Source organism: Lissotriton helveticus, chromosome 12, assembly GCF_964261635.1.
Source record: "Lissotriton helveticus chromosome 12, aLisHel1.1, whole genome shotgun sequence".
Taxonomy (NCBI): Eukaryota; Metazoa; Chordata; class Amphibia; order Caudata; family Salamandridae; genus Lissotriton; species Lissotriton helveticus.
Window position 1 is genome coordinate 64,796,381 of NC_136073.1, and position 19,770 is coordinate 64,816,150.

The window sequence follows — 19,770 nt, forward strand, 5'->3', positions numbered from 1 at the left end:
CAAACCTAGAAAAGGGGTAAAACGACCTGATCTGCCTGAACCCTTTTTCATCACGCGTCCCAAATTGAAACGTGTGGTTTTCTCAGCCTCCTACATTAAGGGCTTTGGTTGCGCTCGGGTGAATGATGTCGCCATTTCTACTGCTTGATCAATAGTCAGATGGGTCTATTGTCTCAACCATCTTTGGGTAGGTGTCGGCATGGCTTCGAAAAACTGCTCTAAATAGATTAAGGCCATTATATCCTCTTTGCTATTTTCATGAGGTCGAAGCCATTTATCTGCAGCTGCTTTTAATCTGAAGAATACTGTTTCGAGGGTGTCTCCAGGATGACCCCGTTCTTTCCTGAAGCGCACCCGAAATGCTTCTGGGTCCACCCCTAGGTGATCCAAAATAACTTTCTTAATGTCTCTATAGCTTGTGGTTCCAGCAGTGTTTGCCACTTGGTAGGCCGCCTGTGTCTCTCCAGTCAACAGTGGTGCTAGAAAGAACTGCCACTTTATCTCAGGCCATCCACAAGCCTGGGCGGCCCTTTCAAAGTTTAACAAAAATGCATCAGGGTCTTCACCGGATTGATATTTCTGGAGTGAAATTGAGGGATAGCCTGCTTGTATGCTTTGTCGGTTTTGCTGAGATGAGGACGGTATAGATTGTCCTTCTGCCACCTTCTGTATACAATCCACTTGTTGGGATAGAGAAGCTTAAACATCTCTCTATCGGCTACAGCCGACGTCATTTGCCTCTCAATGGCCCATTCCAACTTTATTTGTCCGCGAATCAGATGTTGAATGAGGTTTTCCATTATGTCAGTCTAATGGACGTTTCCCCCGCATCTCAACCATATGTGAGAAAGTATAAGAATGGTGCCAGTAAAAAGGATTATCCAAGTTGTAATTTTATGCTCCAATCTTTATTTCACATTTGTAGTTATAAACATAAAGGAAGTAAGATAGTTTTAAAGTCTTTTCCTTCTTCTTTCCTCTTTCTGCAGAGTCTTCTTTGATGCTTCCCCTATTTTAAGTTCTCCGAGAGTCAGCCGTTTCCCTCAAAAGAAAAAAAGCTTAGGTAAGTTTCCCTATTAATAACTTTCCTTTTTTTTATTGTGGGGCAGGGAGTGTGGGACCACCAACACCAACAAAAAAATAAAAGTGGTGCTTCACTCGAATAAAGGTTCTTGTTCTCTTTTAAAGTGAGGAGGGAGGTGGTAGTGGTTAGGGTTTTAAGGAAGAAGCATGCACAACAAAAATAAATGGACGTGTGCACACCCTAGCCTAGAGTGTGCGAGAATGCGCTCAGCTAGTCCTTGGCTCTTAGCGCTTCCCTTTCTCGCCTTCCCCGTTCCTCCCGTTCCCTCCCCCTCGCCTCCAGTGCCCGTGTATGCGCTCACTCACCTGTGAGAGCCACGACCCTCCAGGGTCGCGGCAGGTCTTCTCGCCTTGTCTCCCTGAGGACTAGGGTTCGCCTACGGTCGTTGGTTCGTCGGGGACCTCTTCTTTCTCCATCCCAGGTTCGCCTCCTCCAGGTGCCGGTTTCTAACTTTCACCGCTCCGACTTGCTGTCCTTCCTTCCTCTGCCTCCCGCTCTGCTTTTTGTTCTTCCTCTTCCGCCCTGAGAGTCTCCTTCGTCACGTGACTTCCCGCGCAGGCTACAGCAAAGTCTTCCTTAAAGGGGCCGCATGTTTTCTCCACGCTGACAGATGGTGTGTTACCGCTCCATACAGGCTGCAAGTAAAGGAGGGGGAAAGGTAAGGCGGTAAACAGTCCCTCTTGTCGTTTTCCATGTCGGTGACTTCCTGACAACGAGGGTGTGAATTGACCTACTGGATATTAAAATGGCATGTGTGACCTCTTGTGATTGCGTACAAATACAACGATGCTGGTCTGCAAGAAACAGTAGTCCAAATTCTAGTGGTAACATTTCCAAATGAGAAACTTTGGGGCATATTATCAAGAAACAGCGTTAACATCATCGCCGCTTTAGCGGCAGAAAACTGCTGCTAAAGCGGCGATAATGGGCATGATAATACGCCCTTGTGAATTCCCATGGAAGCCCATCTTCTGGTGTGAACATGGGCTTCTATAGGAATTCTCTATGGCGTATTATCAAGCCCATGATCGCCGCTTTAGCGGCAGTTTTCTGCCGCTAAAGCGGCAATAATATTAACGCCATGCTTGATAATATGCTCCTTTGTTTCCATTGTAAGCAGCCGGGGTTCTATAAAAGAGCTGGTACTGCTCCACCAAAAAAAAAAAGTTTCTCATTTTGGGTGACGTCGGTGGGAGCAGACCGGTCTCCCCTCGAACACTGCCTACTCCTGAGGCTGCCGACATGATTCACCGAGGGACACCTGCAGTTTCCACACCAACTCAGGGTCGAAACTCAACAATGGTTTGCATTGTGTAGCTGTCTAGTTTATGTCCCCAGGCATCAGCATGGACGAGACCCCGGAAGCACCCACATACTTTGTATCACTCTCTAGCCAGGGTGGCCAGAGAGCTGAAATAAAGGAGTCGCTTGTGACTTCCGGCTGACACCGTCCACCAGTGTGTCTGTCTGTCTTACGTCAGCGCAGCGTCCCAGAGCAATACGAGGCCCTAGCGGGTGTCCTGCTGACCCCACGACACTGGCGACCAGGGCGGGACCAGCAGTGCCCGCCCCAGAGAAGAAGCATGTTCATATCAATTGGCTCGGCAGAAGAGAGAAAGCTGAAAGAGCGAGGTATGTCCGGCCGTCACAACGGTGAAAGAACACCGAAAGAACGAAGGAGAACCTCTCACCTGGTAAGCGAGGACAAGCTGCCAGTCCCGGCGTCCGCCTGTGTCCCAGACCCCGTCAGCTGTATGCACTTAAGTTGGAGCTCCCGAATGCCCTCCGGTTGAGCCTGCGTTAGATGCAGGAACGCGCGCATGCACCGAGCCGCCCTGACACTGCGAAGGCCTCCCAGAAACTCCGTCGGAGCCCGTGCTGGAAACAAAAACGTGCGCATGCGCAGAGACACCCTACACTACCAAGCCTCCCAGACTTGGAAACAAGAGCGCAGAGTCGCTTTGACTCCACCAGGCTTTCCAGCACTTAAAACAGGTGCGCAGCGCCAGTACCCCTGCAAACAACTGCTGAGCCAAGCAAAGGAGCAACAAACCTTGGCAAAACCAAGTCACCAAGCCAGCAAACCTTGACAAAACCAAGTCAACACACCAAAACCAAAGGCAAATATAACAGACACTGGCAAGAATAATAGTCACAAACAACAACAAGCATTGACACCGCCAAATGCCATCCCAACAAAACAGGGTAAAAGCCAACGAACACGAGCACCACGCGTGGCACGTGTGCAGTTTTACATTGAGACTAGCCAAATCAGGAGAAGCCACGGAGTAGAAGCTCACGATGGTGGATCAGGCCGTGCCCGCGGTCCAACAGCCCGTGGCCCCAGCCGCGCCACCACATTACGTGCTCTCCCAAGTCAGTACGCTCCCTCCATTTCGTGAACCCAGATGGAAAGTGGATTGGCAGCCTCGACACCTACTTCATGGCAACAAGGGAAACAGATGGAGCTGTCAAAAGGTCATTGCTATTGCATTTCGCGGTAGACAAAATATAAAGCTGTTCGCCCATCTGCCGGACACAGGAGCGCAAACGGACTATGACGTTGCAGTTAGGGCCATGAAAGCTCATTTTCACCCCCAACTCAATCCAGATTATGAACGATTCAAGCTCAGACAAGCCCGTCAGGGAAAAGGAGAGTCTATGACACCTTCCATGCGCGTCTCAGAGAGCTGGCCAGCACGTGCACTGAAGACGATCAGGCCACAGAGGTAAGGGCGCAGGCCATCCAAGGGTGCCGTAATAAGACAATGCGGACCCTCATCCTTCGACAGCCTCGCATCTCGTTAGAAGACATATTGATCCTGGCTCGTTCACATGAGCTGTCAGACGTCAGAGCGACTGCCATGGAAGCACGCGCTCAACCAATCGGCGCAACAGACAGCCGCATTCAAGACGGAGCAAGCAGATGCCATTCGCACGTCGTCCCCTGGTGGGCGAGGGAGGTCGCCCACCAGAACCACACGGCGGCCTCAGTGTGGGTACTGTGGGAAGGAGGAGCACCCCCAAGAAGACTGCCCAGCAAGAATAAAAACCTGCACAAAATGTGGCATTCCCAATCACTTTGCGAGCGTATGCAGAGGTGGCAGGCGGAGCAAAGGGAACCCGGGACGGAGAACACCATCAAGGGCAGTGAGACACCTCACCCTGGAAGAGCCGACCACCTCAAGGTCAGCAGGGGCCGCAGCACAACGCAGCCAGTGCCTGGAAGACTCTTCCACGGAAGATGAGGAAGAATGCTACCTTATATCCTCTGCAAGTGACCTCAAACGAAGACGTCGACCACAACCTAAATGTGCCATCGAGATTGCAGGCTCACCAGTAACAGCTCTTATCGATACAGGAGCAACGGTGAACGTCATGGGGTCTCAACATTACAAAAAGTTAAATCCAAGACCAACACTCACCCCATCAAAAATTTGAATTCTAATGTACGGAAGCCAGACACCACTTCCCTTGAAAGGAAAAATGTCCGTCCAGGTCAAGTCAGAAGGCCAAGAAGTCACAACTACATTTCACGTGGTCGACAGAGAAGCAGATAAACTAGTCGGCAGTCACACGGCAGAAGATCTGAGCCTGGTCGCGTTTGCAAATGCAGTAAAGTTGCTCCAAACGTATGACACCCTAGAACTGTTCCCACAGCTGTTTAAGGGACTAGGAAGCATGAAAAGCTGCATATAGACACTGCAGTACAGCCCGTTGCCCTCCGACATCGATGTATACTATTTGATCTAAGACCGCTAGTGGAACAGGAATTCCTGAAACTAGAACAACAAGGAGTGATAGAGAAAGTGACAGGGCCAACTCCCTGGGTGTCTCCCATGGTCATTGCCGAAAAACCAAAGCAACCAGGGAAGATCCGAATCTGCATTGATATGAGGATGCCCAACCAGGCCATAAAGAGGGAGAGACATCTGACACCGACAGTTGACGACATTCTAGCTGACCTTAATGGCTCCCAATGGTTTTCGAAACTAGATTTAAACGCTGGTTATCACCAGTTGAAACTTGCAGAAGAAAGCAGGTACTTTACTACGTTTTTGAAACACCTAGAGCTTTGGCGGTACAAGCGGTTAAACTTTGGAATATCTTCCGCAGCCGAAATATTCCAGAATGCGGTAAGAGAGGTGCTGTCAGGGCTTCAAGGTGTTATCAACGTCAGTGATGACATCCTCATTCACTCGGTGACCATCGAAGATCAGCACCGTCGGCTCAGAGCTACCCTCCAGCGCCTGGCAGAACATGGGGTGACCCTTCACAAGGAAAAATGCCAATTCTTCGGGGAGACAATTGATTTCTTTGGCTACATGTTCAGTCAGGATGGAGTTAGGGTAGACCCCAGGAAATCCCAAGCGATCCAACTCGCCCCCGCACCGACCAATGCTTCAGAAGTGAGGAGTTTTCTGGGTATGGCAACATACTGTGGAAGGTTTATTCCAAACCTTGCCACCATCGCAAAGTCACTGCGAAACCTGACCAAGAAGGAGACTACCTGGCGGTGGACCCAAAAGGAGGAGAGAGCATTTGGCCAAGTAAAGTCAGCCCTACTGGAGAGTACGACCATGGCCTACTTCAACATGACTCAACCAACAGAACTGATAGTAGATGCCATTCCGGTGGGTTTAGGGGCCCTTCTCACCCAGGAAACTGAACCCGGGACAGGGGTTCCGCTAGCCTTTGCGAGCAAAGCACTAACAACAACTGAAACTCGCTACTCACAGATGGAACAAGAGGCTCTAGCCATCAAGTGGGCATGTAACCACTTTCATCTGTATGTCAGTGGATAGCCGTTCAAAGTAGTAACAGATCATCAGCCCCTCCTCTCGCTATTCAAGGGGACCGCACCTCACCCGCCTCCCAGGATCGAGCGGTGGGTGATTCAACTCCAACATTATCAGATGGAACTGGTGTATTGACCAAGTGCGAAGAACACCGCCGACTTCCTGTCGCGTCATCTCGCACATCCTGCAGAGGTAGACTCTGACAAAGAGATGAAGACAGAAGACTTTGTCACATGGTCTCCCAGTGGTCATGCCCACGAGCTCTCTCCATAGAAGAAATCAAGGTCCACATGGACAAAGATGTGATTCTTAAGCGAGTGTCTGGCGCTCTACGGAAAAGATCCTGGAAAGGGTTTCTCAGAGATATCCATGGATGGGGTGAACCCGACAGGACCCGACTGGGAAAATTCAAGAAGGTCCGAGACTAGCTCAGCGCTGCAGAGAATGGCGTCATACTAAGAGGGTCATGCTTTGTCATTCCACAAAGCATTCAGGCGTGAGCAACCATTCTCACACATGAAGGTCATCAAGGCACAGGTAGAATGAAGTTGATAATGAGGGAGAAGGTATGGTTCCCTAGCTTGGAAGAAAACGTGGATACCGTTGTGTGCAACTGCAGAGCCTGTCAGCTCACTGGCAGCCCAGTGTTGTATAGCGTTTTAGGACCCTAGTGTAAATTCCCCGATTCATGCCCTTATATAGGTATCAAATACCGTATCCTTATATATAGGCATAGAAATCATAACCATATTAAGACACAACTCAAGTAGTCCTAATACGGCTTGGCTAATTCCACTAGTTCCGAAAATCTACAATGATTTCTTGGAAAAACCCGCCTTCAGCAGTCAGGGACTTCCCCCTGCATGAATATTAATTTATCCAAGAAATCATGGAGTTTTCAGAGAATTAAGTCTCTAATGACGTTATTATGTCCAATCTTACGTCAAACTCGGCACCTTCAAGGTATAAATATGCACACATGTGTCCAAACAAACACACGGTGGTTTGGAGCAGTTCGACTACTTGCCCGACGCACCCTGCTGCAGCAAGTGCCGAAGGAAGCCGACCCTCCAGCTGACGCACTGAGAGACGCTTTACTTTCTCCTGCCGAGAAATGCAGCTCCAGTGTTTCCAGGCTACCCTTGCGGGTTGCTGGGAAATCGAGTCCTGAGAGAGATACAAGACCTTCTTCATTCTAAACCAAGGCACAGAGCTGATTAGACCCTAAGAGAATTCTTGGATAGAATCTTGGCAAAGAATACTAAAACTAGGCTACACCTTACTTACTTCTTCCCTTGTACTAGACCTAGGTCAGGTACACCGGGGTAGGCGTATTTTAGAAGCACCAGTTGAGTACTTTTAGTCATTACTTATCACTGTATGCATTTTATGCATTTTAGGTATTTTATGGCTTAGAAAACATAGCATGCTTTTACAATATTATTTTATAATACTCTTCGTACTGTACGCTGTGTACTTTACCGCAAGTATTACGATTGCAGCAGTTCATTTCTTATGCTTGAGAAAGAAGACTGTTCAATAAATACCTTTTATTGAAATCGCCCGTCTCTCTTTTTCTCTGCACCTCTGGTGAAAAGAAGCATGCATGATTGACTGAGTGAAATAACTATCTATTGTTTCCGCGACTCTAGAGATATATTTCTCATTCTTGGGAAACAAAGTTGTCATGTTTTGAGCGGTTGTCAGAAACTAATCCATTCTTGTTCATTCGAGAAAGTTTCTAGTGACCTCTGAGCTAGCTGGCACAGACACACAATTAAGTCTAGTATATTCGGTAGAGACCTAGTCGACTTCAGTCCTACGTAAATTACAGGATACACTATTCCAATGCGCAGAGCCTATTGGGAATATAGGAACTACACTACATGGCGCCCAACGTTTGGTAAGGCGATAATTTAACTCTAGAAACTAGAGTAACTCAGTCGTGCTTTTCACACAGACCCCTTTTTCCCGTAAAATACTCCAATAGACGTCTAGAGTGGGTTAAAGTATAAAATATCCGCTTTAAACTGAGTAGTACGAAAAATCCTATGTATTAGTTTTTAGTTTGTTCAACGTTGAAGGATACAGTGTTCCAAAATATGGTGCACCTAATCTTTGTTTCTTTGAAAACTTACTCTGCAAACCTTCATTAAACAATGCTGGATAACGGCGACAATAACGCAACCGGTGGAGCTGCAGTAAATGCAACCCAGCCGGGTGTAGACGTTACAGGGTTTAATGAGGAAGACGATGATGCTATAATCATCTCGGAAAACTTAAGGAAAACTATAGCTATAAAACTTATAGAAAATGGTCTATCACCCAGAGGTGGTAGAGTTATATTCGTCATAGAGGCACATGAATATCGGCAGACAGAGGTATTCTATTCATGGATTATCTTTCCACAAGCAAATCCAACAACACATATGTTCCACTAGTACAAAGAAGAGGAACCTCCAGCGGAATACGTTCCTTTAGAGGATGTTGAAATTCCACTAACTTACCAAGAGCATCAGCTCTGGTTTAAAGGTGCCCTACAACATCAAAATCACATTACCAGGCTCGGTTCACTAGGTAGACCAGGAGCAACATGGCCGGTACTAGCCAGCTATACACTACATCCTGACATTGAAACAATGACAGCTCCTGAACTGTTGGCTCAGCTAAAACAGCTGATTAAAATACACAGGCAATATGTCATGAGGACTTTAACAGTCCAACCAGCTGTAAGAATTCCACAGCACATCCGTCATCAAGGGAACACAAACAAAATTACACCACAGACAATACAGTCAGTCAATGGTAAGTTACCCGCAAAACGAGAACAAATTCCGTTCTGGTTAGCACAAAAAATGACTCAAATAGAGGCAGTATTCCCTGATAGTACACCTCATGAGAAACACAGGATTCTGACAATCTGTTTACCAATGGGGATTGCACCACACGTAGAGGAGTGCAACACTTGGGGTACAGTCTTTGCCTCAATCTACACTAAAACACGTGGTGTCCCATCTATGGCGGTAATACCAGATGTTCTGAGACAGATTCAAAATGAATACGGTCCAGAACCGGCCTTAAATCTGGGTATGAAATTACTAAAAGATTTCAAACAGGTCTCGGCTATACTGTTAGCCAACATTAAAGGTGAAGCAGCATCCGTGGCGATCCGACAAAAACTAAAAGAACCAGATATTACTGAGCAACCGTATGAGCTTGCCAGAATTATTGAAAAATCTTATGAAGAACTAGGTAGAGATAGTTTGGGTGGAAAACCAGTAAAACCTCAACTAACTGAAAATCCTGAAAAAGTTTTATTAAAAATAATCTCACTACTCCCAAAAAGAAGTGGGAAAACACCAAACAGACACTTCCTAGAGAGAAGCGTTCTGAGTCCAGAGGAAGGTCTCCTCAACAGGAGCCCTCTGAAAAGAGATATAACCTTAGAAACAGGGATAATTTGAGAAAACCTGACAGATATCAAGATAATGATGCACGTGCCTCTCGTATTTTTCAGACTTCCTCGCAGAAATCCGAAAGAAGAGGACGTTCAGAACAAAAAGAAGAACAAGTGAAGTCTGAAGACGAACAGCACGTTCCAAAAAAGAAGAAAACCCAATTTACGAAAAAGAAGGTAGCAAGTCTAAAGATCAGACATGCCGAGGATCTTGAGGTCACAACTCAAGAACGGGGAGTGGGCCCAAACAATGCTAGACAGTGCAGCAGAGGTAACCATAGCTCGCAAGACCTTGAAGGATCATCTGGAGACAGTGGACTTGAATGAAAGTATCCAAGTTGAAACTGCAGATACCAGGGTTAGTGTTACACATAAGTTATATGAAGTAACACTCCGGATGGAGGGGGACAAACCAAGAAAAAATAGAGCACTCTTTTGGGAGAAGCTCTCTAAGGGTTATGACATCCTACTAGCTGAACAAGACTGGCCACCTCAATTTGTCAGGGAGTGCCCACATGGTGAAGATATAATTATGCCAGCCTTCTCAAATCACATTCCAATTCATAAAAAATACACATATACAAGGAAATTGACTGTAGCCCAGGCCCCAGCATTATACAAACATCATGTAGGATATGATGAGGATTCCCCTCACCATCAAATCCAGTTGCAAACTCAACCACCAATGCAAAGGCAATATCCTGTAAAAAAGGAGCTAAAAAACAGGTCAGGGAGATTTTAAATCAACTTGAATACCATGGGGTGATTAAAACATGCACCTCATCAGTACAAAATGCACATAGTGCAGCACTGATGAATAACATCGTGCGCAAAAAATATAAAACTACATTAGATATCTCAAATGGTTTCTTTTGTCAAAACATTGCACCTGAAAGGAGGTATATGACCGCTTTCGCCATAATGGGGGCACAGCAACAATTTTGCCATCTCCCCCAGGGATTCAAGAATAGTCCAGGGCTATTTTCAGCCAGAGTAACGGAGTTACTACAAATATACGATGATGAGGCATTGTCCTATGTCAATGACATCTATCTTACAGACAATTTGGACGTGCACTTGAAAAGAGTGAACACCATAATACTTGGGATCGCCTCTGAAGGGTACAAATTCAATTTTAAGAAATCACGAATTGCCCACCTCAACGTCCTATTTTTGGGATATGAGTTATCAAGTGAAGGCAAAAGCCTGGCAGCAAACTTTTTAGAGAAATGTGCACTGCTCCAACCTCCAAAAACACTGAAAAACTTACGGTCAATTCTAGGTTTCCTGAATTTTGGAAGAACTTATATTCTAAACTATGCAGAAAGGGTTAAACCTCTCTACAAACTAATCAAACCTGATTTCAAACCTACTAATTGGACACAAAAACACACAGAAATTTTGCGTTCAGTGCAAACAGACATGTTATCAAAAACACAGTTACAAACATGCGACAACTTGCGTAACCTAGTGATCCGAATCATCCCAGGGAGATGCGGATTCACATACCTAACCTTTAACGAAGGTGAGACGGTACCAATAGCATACAAGTCACACTTGTACACACAAGCTGAAATGAAATCCCCTTCAACAGAAAAAATACTGACAGCGGTTCAGACTGCTGTAGCAAAAGAAAGAGCCCTCGCACAGGGTAAACACATTAAAATAGTTACACCTGTACCTGCCTTAGAGGCAGTGACAAAAGCAAGCATTCCAAATGCAAAAGCTCTACATCCAAGATGGATACAATGGGTCAATTCTCTTGCTGCAACAGATGATGAATACGTTTTTGACCCGTATTTAAAAACACAAGAATTCCTACAATACAAATTAGAATGTCCTCTGCCCACTGAAATTCTGCCACTTGAACATTACGGCTGTATAATATATACAGACGGATCAGCACAGCCCGCAATTGGGGGTAAACAAGCTTACAGTGCTGCGTGCGCGATTGTTAAAGGTTGCTGGCGCGAAGGTAAATTTCGACCTATGGTCACAAAAACTCAATTTCTCGGAGACTGTACAGCTCAGCGAGCTGAACAACAGGCTTTCAAGATGGCGCTTGAAAATACCGATCGCGAATTCCCCACACTCATAGTGTGCGATTCGTATTACTGCGTCCAATCTTACAACGAATACTTGCAGAACTGGGTTCAGAACGGCTTCAAAGACGCTAAAGGTGGCACAATTAAGCATAAACTACTATGGGAACAAGTAGTTCTCTTGCAAAAAGAACTACAAAAGACTCACGTGATTCATACACTGAATCATCGGCGTGATGGCGCTCACGTTACAGCGAATTCATTGGCTGATGAGGCCGCAAAGGTAGCTGTGCAAGCGGCTTCCGTAGCTGCAATCACTCGTTCAAAAACGAAAATAGACAGCGAAATAATGCAAGCTGTCACTCCTTCAGTAAAAGACAGTGTTAAGACACTCCCAAAAGGCTTTCCAGTAAAGTACTCATATACAACTCATGCAAACAATGTTCCTTTTGCTCGAATCCCTGGAGTGGGGGATAGGGCAATTCCAAACATGGAACATAGGTTAGGACTAATAATAGCAGCACATGAAGGGCTCGCCTCTGCACACGCAGGAGTTTCCGCAACAGTATCATTATTAAAACAGAGATACTGGTGGCCACGCATGAGGAAACAAACTAGAAACTATGTTCTAGAATGTGAAATCTGGCAAAGAATAAAAGTTTCTACAGTAAAACGACCTGCGCAGACGTCCCTTCTGATTTCAGATAAACCATTAGCGTGTGTTTACCTGGACTACTGTGGTCCCTTACAAAGGGACGGTACCTATAAATATATCATGGTCGCAGTGGATTCCTGCACAATATTCATTTGGATGTGGACCCAGCTCTCGGCTGACGCCAGAACTGTTATAAAAGATTTGCGAGTCTTTATCGGCACATACGCATCGACACGCTACATTCTGACCAGGGTCCTGCATTTAGCTCTCGAGCTTACAAGGAGGCCATGGCCAGCTTGGGTGTTGCATTGCGGTTTTCGAGTCCCTTCCATCCTGAGGGAAATGCGGTAGTGGAAAGAAAAAACCGTGACATAAAGCAATCTATAACAGCTAGGGTATTAGGTTCGGGTGACGGGTGGGTCAAACATTTAAATAGTGTCCAACGTAGTCTTAATATTCTGCCAAGAAATTTTCCAGGGGGAATTACTCCATATTAATTATTATTTGGTACTAGAATGCTTATCCAGGACTTTGATTGTCAAACTTTAGTGGTGGAAAAGAAACCGTTTGATATCCAAGACCGTTTGGCTGTTTTACAGGACTTAATAGAAATAAGAAGAAGTCTGAGTAACACATCACAAAGCCCAACAACCACGGAAGAAAAACCACCTGTCCCAGCAAGACCTTTCTGGATTCCAAAGATTGGGGATCTAGTCAGGGAAAAGATTGCGGTAAAGAAGGAATTTGGGCCTTCTTATAGAAAAGCAGTACCTGTCTTAGCAATTCTTGAAACAAGATCAGTGTAACTACCGCCGCTTGCTGGAAAAAGGGAGAACAGAACAGTATCAATTGACCTGGTAAAACCACAATCATGTGGCCAATAATAAGTAGTAGGCCCAGTGGACTCCCAAGATGTAGCAGACGACCAAATCTGGCTACTATCCAAGAGGTTCAAACTGAAAGACTGATCACCTTTGATAAACCTGCAGTAAGAAAAGAAGGACTATGCAACAAAGCCATGGAACTTGTACCTCTTGAAACCCAAATAACAGTTTGTCAAGAAACACCTGTCTACAATGATATAGCCTCAGACTATACTAATATGACAAAGGAAGAAACAGCTCCAGCGATTCCGAAAAATCCGGATGCAATACCAACTATTGACAGAACTGCCTCTGGCTATTTTATCAACTTCGATAACTTCTCTGAGGATCTCAGTGAACCAGAAATAATGCCAGCAAAAACACCTTTTAAGGAAAAAATAACAAAACTCCTTCATCAACTTGAGAAAACTGGTTTCGCCATGGGTTGAATTTTGGATAGGATTATGTGTACTGTTTCTGCTACTATGGCTCATTCTTGTTTTGAGTTTGGGACAAATGATAGATGGAAAATACAGTGCAATGGACACAGCAAGTAAGAACATCAACTTGCTCCTGCAACCATACAAGTCATCTCATCGTTAGCGGAGAGACCTGTCATTGGTAAACATCACAGCCGTTCCTATACCTGGTGGTATAGCATGGGACACAACTGACTATGACATTTTTGGCCCGGTGGAACTGTTGAAGACTCCACACCAGTTTAAGGTTTCTTTAAGTGATTTTGTTTCATCAAGCACCTTTTCAGATGATTGGGACTTTGAAACTGTTAATAATATGATGTCAGACTTAGAAATGTCAGCAAAATTTCAAAAATATGAACACCTAGAAGGTTCAACAAGTTATGAAGAACTGTATTGTTATAATCATTTTGGTCACCATTATTTGCACAAATCTGTAAATCCTAGAAATGTTTTTACTTACAATCAATGGGAACATTGTCCAACGCCGCCAAAAGTCAGCTCTAAAACATTTTATGACAAATTTCCATATTTTACAGGTTTTAATGTCACAAACCCAGAAACATTTTATTTTAAAAATGTGAACAAGACAGGAATGAAAACCATGTTAATCAATACTAAACAAATTTATTCTGCAAACTTTAATGCTCAGCTGTCTACATTAGGTTTTAACTTTTGGAAAGATAACATCGAGATAAAAACTGTCTGGGGCACAAAAGAATGGCAGGTGCAGGGTTTAGAAGCCTTGTTCAGAGCCTGCATTATACCAGAGAAAATCATATTTCTGAACGATACCATTCAACAAACATCATGTCTTGGCTTAGCTAAGATAAAAGATTTAAACAAACCGTCAATACCTAAGGCCACACCTGACAGTAAACAGATTTTAAAACACAACAGAACCAATACTGATTGGAAACAATGGTTAATCTGGCCCATAGAGACGAATAACTGTCAAGATAGATTCATGAACAAAAGAGAAGGGTTCAAAATGAATAGGCCAGATCCATGATACTCCCAGAGACAACATCCAGGGATAGTCACCACATACAGTGTTGGAAAACTATGCCTTGATTGGCTACAGAAATCCACACTTCCAGATATTAAACAACACTTGACTTTACTTAAAGAAGGTGTTGACTTACAAGACTTTTTACTTGGGCCTCGTAAACAACTTCGAAAATATTTCATATACGCCGATATATACGCTACGTACAACGAAGCTTGGAAAATAACGCGAATGGAAACTGCAGAAGAAATACGAGAAATTTATCGTATTAATTTAGAGAAAGCACTCTCTGTAGTGGACAATGGGTTAACGACTCTGTCCTCCAGAATTTATTCTTTGGACGGCATTGTATCATCTGCGATTGATATTATAGAACAGGATTTGCTAATGTTACAACATGGCCAGTCTCAATTGCGTTCTATAATGCTAATAGGCTGGATGTTGCAAAATCTCCGTTCAGGCTATGTGCCATAGCGTCTAATCAATACCACGTCATTGTTTACTGTCTTTAACCTTACAGATAAACAAATCTCTCTGGCACAAAGAGGAGCAGACTATACGCTGCTGAGCATTGAAAAACTGGAAAGATTACCATTAACAGTTTCTGAGAAACCTGTAGTTGAATGGATAATACATGGCACCATCACGATACCAGTGACGATTTTCCAATTTCAGTATTGTCTACAGCATATACCAGCAGGCCTGTATGAAAGGTTGGGTAAAGGATACATTAAGTCAACCTGGTCTTTACCATACACACACAAATGTTGGAGTGGGGGAAAGGAAGTATTTCTTAGTACAAACAATTGTAAAAACTCACTAAGCGGTACACTTCTATGTGAAGGTATTAACCTACATGGAGCCTGCGAAGGTTCTTTAAATAACCTTTCTTGCCACATGCACGGTACTCCAGCGTCCGTGATAGAACCGATTTTTAAGCAGCTTTCCAATGGGAGCTACGTTATGCTCAACGATCACAGCTGTTGTGGCATGCTGCCAGGAAAAGTGTATCTGGCTAGTGTGTCGGCCAGGGTCACTTGTTGTATGCAAGTATTGTATCCAAAGAGTACTACAGACAGGGAGACGGCGTTATGGCCTTCACTGAATATCTCTTCTATACGAATTGATACTTTAAGCAGAATTAAAGCCATTCTTTTACAACAAACTGTGCCACTGACCTCGTCTAGAGAAACATATGATCTGCAAGTTGCAAAGACTTCTGCAGAGATACATGCCTTATTATCAACAAACTGTCCAGTACATTTCGCAGAAATGTTAGGTCAAATCTTAAACATGTCTGATACTAGTGGCATCGCACATGTATTTAAGACGATCGTTTCGGGACTGTTAACACCATTCGAAGCAGTCCTCTGCATTTTTCCAAATTTCAGGCACTCTGTGTTCAGCGGTCTGCCTCTCATTTTGGGACTCATAGCAGTAATTCTATTTTTGTTTCTCCTGCTCCGATATGGCAAGTCCAGTCACCAACGAAGCCCAGACTACAAGGGAACGGGCTCTCCTGACCATGCGGTATCGTGACCGGATTACACAGATTCGTGGCTTGGCTCGTTTAAGAGATCTGAATACCACTTGTTTTCTTTCATTCAGACCAATCTGGCAAGATTGCATCTTACCTGTTCTACGATGCCTGCTTTGCGGAGAAGAATGCGTGTTTGCCAATCCTCATGACGGCATTCATTGAGATCTCACCAGCAAATCCAGCTATTGGTGAGGTTCATGGAACAACAGGCACACAGGTACCATCTACATCGAATGTTGCTAATGCGACTGACGCTGACGGCGATGTTTCACCTCGATGCACATTTGATCTACTTGATGAAGTAGTTCCACTTTCACCAAATGTGGTAGACGGCTTCTTTGCCAGCTTAGATGATTTGATGTTTTTTCCCAAAACCGAGAATAATTTTTGAAAGTGCACACAGCGTTCCATGAACCCTGAAATTCAGCCTTCGGTTTTCAAAACAAACCCTCTAGCTTGGGAACTCTATGTTTCTACAATCTACATTTAAAAACTTTTTCTCTTCATCCCAGAATAGACCCCTTTTTCCTTGGCACAAAGTAATCTGCTTAAAGTAGAACTATTCTTAGAGAACAAGAGATTCATTTGATACTTCCTATAGACAAATATTTGGCATTATCTCATAAAATCGTTAACTGTTTATATTATATGCTATGGAATGGTCTCGACTTTTTTTCTGTAAATTTGGAGCCATTTCATAACTGTCATTTCATGTTTCATTTAAATAGCATTTTTAATGACAACAATTGCTTGTAAAATGCGTACAAAACAAATACTCATGTATGTGTATAAACCATGTTTAATGCATTTCATGTATTTTGGGTGGCATTATGAATACATGCTTTAGTTATGTTTTTTGTGCTTATAGATTTAGTAATATTAGACATAATACGTGGAGTGGGTGTTGTATAGCGTTTTAGGACCCTAGTGTAATTTTCTCGATTCATGCCCTTATATAGGTATAAAATACCGTATCCTTATATAGGCAAAGAAATCATAACCATATTAAGACACAACTCAAGTAGTCCTAATACGGCTTGGCTACTTCCACTAGTTCCGAAAATCTACAAACGATTTCTTGGAAAACCCCGCCTTCAGCAGTCAGGGACTTCCCCCTGCATGAATATTAATTTATCCAAGAAATCATGGAGTTTTCAGAGAATTAAGTCTCTAATGACGTTATTATGTCCAATCTTATGTCAAACTCTGCACCTTCAAGGTATAAATATGCCCACACTTGTCCAAACAAACACACGGTGGTTTGGAGCAGTTCGACTATCTTCTTGCCCGACGCGCCCTGCTGCAGCAAGTGCCGAAGGAAGCCGACCCCCCAGCTGTCGCACTGAGAGACGCTGTACTTTCTCCTGCCGAGAAATCCTGCTCCAGTGTTTCCAGGCTACCCTTGCGGGTTGCTGGGAGATACAAGACCTCCCTCATTCTAAACCAAGGTACGGAGCTGATTAGACCCCAAGAGAATTCTTGGATAGATTCTTGGCAAAGAATACTAAAAATAGGCTACACCTTACTTACTTCTTCCCTTGTACTAGACCTAGGTTAGGTACACCGGGGTAGGCGTATTTTAGAAGCACCAGTTGAGTACTTTTGGTCATTACTTATCACTGTATGTATTTTTTGCATTTTAGGTACTTTATGGCTTAGAACCATATCATGCTTTTACAATATTATTTTATAATACTCTTCGTACTGTACGGTGTGTACTTTACCGCAAGTATTACGATTGCAGCAGTTCATTTCTTATGCTTGAGAAAGAAGACTGTTCAATCAATCAATCAATCAATCATGCCATTTGTATAGCGCACTACTCACCCGGGAGGGTCTCAAGGCGCTTGGGGGGAGGGGTATGCTACTGCTCGAACAGCCAGGTCTTGAGTTGTTTCCTGAAGGCGAGATGGTCCTGGGTCAGCCGAAGGTGGATGGGGAGGGAGTTCCAAGTCTTGGCAGCCAGGTAAGAGAAGGATCTTCCTCCGGCGGTGGCTCTTCGGATGCGTGGTACGGCTGCGAGGGCAAGGCTGGTGGACCGTAGCTGGCGGGTGGGCGTGTAGAAAGTCAGGCGGTCGTTGAGGTACTTGGGGCCCAGGTCGTGGAGAGACTTGTGTGCGTGGGTGAGGAGCCGGAACGTGATCCTCTTGTTGACGGGGAGCCAGTGCAGGTTCCTCAGTTGGCTGGAGATGTGGCTGCGTCGGGGGACATCCAGGATGAGTCGGGCGGAGGCGTTCTGGATGCGCTGGAGTCTTTTCTGTAGCTTGGCTGTGGTTCCGGCGTAGAGGGCGTTTCCGTAGTCTAGTCGGCTGGTGACGAGTGCCTGGGTGACAGTCTTCCTGGTCTCGGTCGGGATCCAGCAGAAGATCTTGCGAAGCATACGCAGGGTGTTGAAGCACGATGAGGAGACGGCGTTGACTTGTCTGGTCATCGAGAGGGAGGGGTCCCGGATGAAGCCCAGGTTGCGTGCGTGGTCGGTTGGCTTGGGTGCGGTGCCCAGGGCTGGGGGCCACCAGGAGTCGTCCCAGGCGGAGGGCGAAGATCCCAGGATGAGGACTTACGTCTTGTCCGAGTTCAGTTTCAGGCGGCTGTCCTTCATCCACTCGGCGACGTCTTTCATCCCTTCGTGTAGGCAGGTTCTGGCGGTGTCGGGGTCTCTGGTGAGGGAGAGGATCAGCTGGGTGTCGTCGGCGTAAGAGATGATGTTGAGGTTGTGCTGGCGTGCGATGGCTGCGAGAGGTTTCATGTAGATGTTGAAGAGGGTGGGGCTGAGTGAAGATCCTTGCGGGACGCCGCAGATGACTTCGGTGGCCTCGGAGCGAAACGGGGGGAGGCGGACTCCTTGTGTTCTTCCGGCGAGGAACGAGATGATCCACTCCAGTGCCTTCTCTTGGATACCGATGTTGCTGAGGCGCTGGACTAGGGTGCGGTGGCAGACCGTGTCGAACGCAGCGGAGAGGTCCAGGAGGATGAGGGCCACTGTTTCCCCCTTGTCGAGCAGGGTCCGGATGTCGTCGGTGGCTGCGATGAGGGCGGTCTCGGTGCTGTGGTTGGCTCTGAAGCCGGACTGCGAGGGGTCGAGGGATCCGTTCGTCTCGAGGAAGGCGGTCAGCTGTCTGTTGACGATCTTCTCGATGACTTTAGCAGGAAAAGGGAGGAGCGAGATGGGGCGGAAGTTTTTGAGATCGGTGGGGTCCGCTGTAGGTTTCTTCAGGAGGGCGCTGATCTCGGCGTGCTTCCAGCTCTCCGGGAAGGTGGCGGTGTTGAAGGAGGCGTTGATGATGTTCCAGAGTTGGGGTGCGATGGTGGAGTCGGCCTTGTTGAAGACGTGGTGTGGGCAGGGGTCGGTCGGAGATCCGGAGTGGATGGTGTTCATCGTGCGGGCTGTGTCTTCGGTGGTCACCGTGGTCCAGGTGCGAAGGGTGGCGGTGGGGGCGTTGGTTCGACGGTTGGGTGCGTGGGTGGGGCGCCGAAGCTGTTGTGGATGTCGGCGATCTTGCGGTGGAAGAACGAGGCGAGGGAGTCGCAGAGGTCTTGTGACGGAGTGATGTCGTTGGTGCCGGTACTGGGGTTGGAGAACTCCTTGACGATAGTGAAGAGCTCTTTGCTGTCGCGGGCGTTGTTGTCCAGTCGTTCCTTCAGGGATTTCTTCTTGGTGGTGCGGATGAGCTGGTGGTGCTTGCGGGTAGCGTGTTTGAGGGCGGTCATGTTGTCGGTGGTCCGGTCGAGGAGCCAGGCTTTTTCGAGGGTGCGGCAGGTCTTCTTGGAGTCCTTGAGGTCGTCGGTGAACCAGGATGCCTTCTTGCTTCTGGGTCTGCTGGGAGGGTTCTTTAGTGGCGCGA

At 45.8% G+C, this 19,770-nt stretch overlaps 1 protein-coding gene and 1 long non-coding RNA gene across 6 annotated transcripts in view; one reads left to right on the forward strand and one right to left on the reverse strand.

Annotated features, from left to right (window-relative positions):
• Nucleotides 1–19,770, forward strand: part of LOC144799025 (uncharacterized) — a 708,806-nt gene that overhangs the window by 370,803 nt on the left and 318,233 nt on the right. For both annotated transcript variants that reach the window (XR_013603730.1, XR_013603729.1), the window contains exon 3: nt 990–1,063. This is a non-coding gene — a long non-coding RNA (uncharacterized LOC144799025). The remainder of the gene's footprint in view (nt 1–989; nt 1,064–19,770) is intronic.
• The window catches only part of LOC144799023 (alpha-2,8-sialyltransferase 8F-like), a 358,709-nt gene that overhangs the window by 70,222 nt on the left and 268,717 nt on the right, over nt 1–19,770 (reverse strand). The gene's annotated exons all lie outside the window — the stretch shown is intronic.